We start from the raw sequence: 1,005 nt of genomic DNA on the forward strand, positions 1-1,005 counted from the left end.
GTGTGTGTGTGTGTGTGTGTGTGTGTGTGTGTATGTGTGTGTGACTGCGCGGGTGTTTGTTTGTTACTCTCCTGTACCAACACCTCGCTAATCTTCGGCACGTATATGGCCTGTGTTGCATTTGCCGCGAAACTCTTTCTAAAAATAAAAATTAAAGCATCTGCTTACTTTTCCCGAAAGGTAACATTTTAAAATATTATGTTGACAATTTTATCAGTACCGGTATATAGGCCTTAAATTGTGCATGCATGACAGCCTAAATTGTGTTAAATGAAAATGATATATTGTTTACCGACATTGTTTACCAAGATATGATTAGGTCACTGCAGTGCTTTGAAAAGAAACAACTGATATTATCTATGAGATATGTGAGATAACGGTCAAGAGATGTTGCAACATGATTGCGTATTGTAATTGTAGCTGCTGAAGTGTACGTATTGTCACGCAGAGACTTATGTATTGTTACAGCTATTGTACGCATATATACGCCTCGATCCGCTGAAGCGTAATAAAACATAATATATAGTATTCTCGAAATCTGGGTAAAAATCAGAATACTATGAGATGTGCAATAACGTCATTCGTATTGATCTATCTATGCTGAAGGTAATCCTGCATGTAAGCTTGGGGTGAAAAGACATATATAGATCTACGTGTGTCTTTTATAATTATTGCATCACTTATATAGCCTGGAGGGATCATACATGAGGCATATTATAAAAAGCAATTATAATAGGCTGTAAGCATCATGGTTGCATAGACAGCTGATGGCTAAATGGAGCCTAGTAAACTCCACAATCAAGTTGCTGTTATGGAATTCTGGTTCTAATAAGTGGCCCACCTGGTACTAGGGTTCTATATAAAGTAAGTGGGTGGATGGACTCTAGCATGTGGAGTGCTTTTTCTCGTTCCTTTGGTGTTGAAAGACTAGAAGAAATATTCTTTTGAAAAATTGCCCTAGCTCTCACATTTAAAAAAATGTGGTAAATTGAATCTAGGCAGACA

This window comes from Aplysia californica, unplaced genomic scaffold (genome assembly GCF_000002075.1).
Source record: "Aplysia californica isolate F4 #8 unplaced genomic scaffold, AplCal3.0 scaffold00035, whole genome shotgun sequence".
In the NCBI taxonomy this organism is placed as follows: domain Eukaryota; kingdom Metazoa; phylum Mollusca; class Gastropoda; order Aplysiida; family Aplysiidae; genus Aplysia; species Aplysia californica.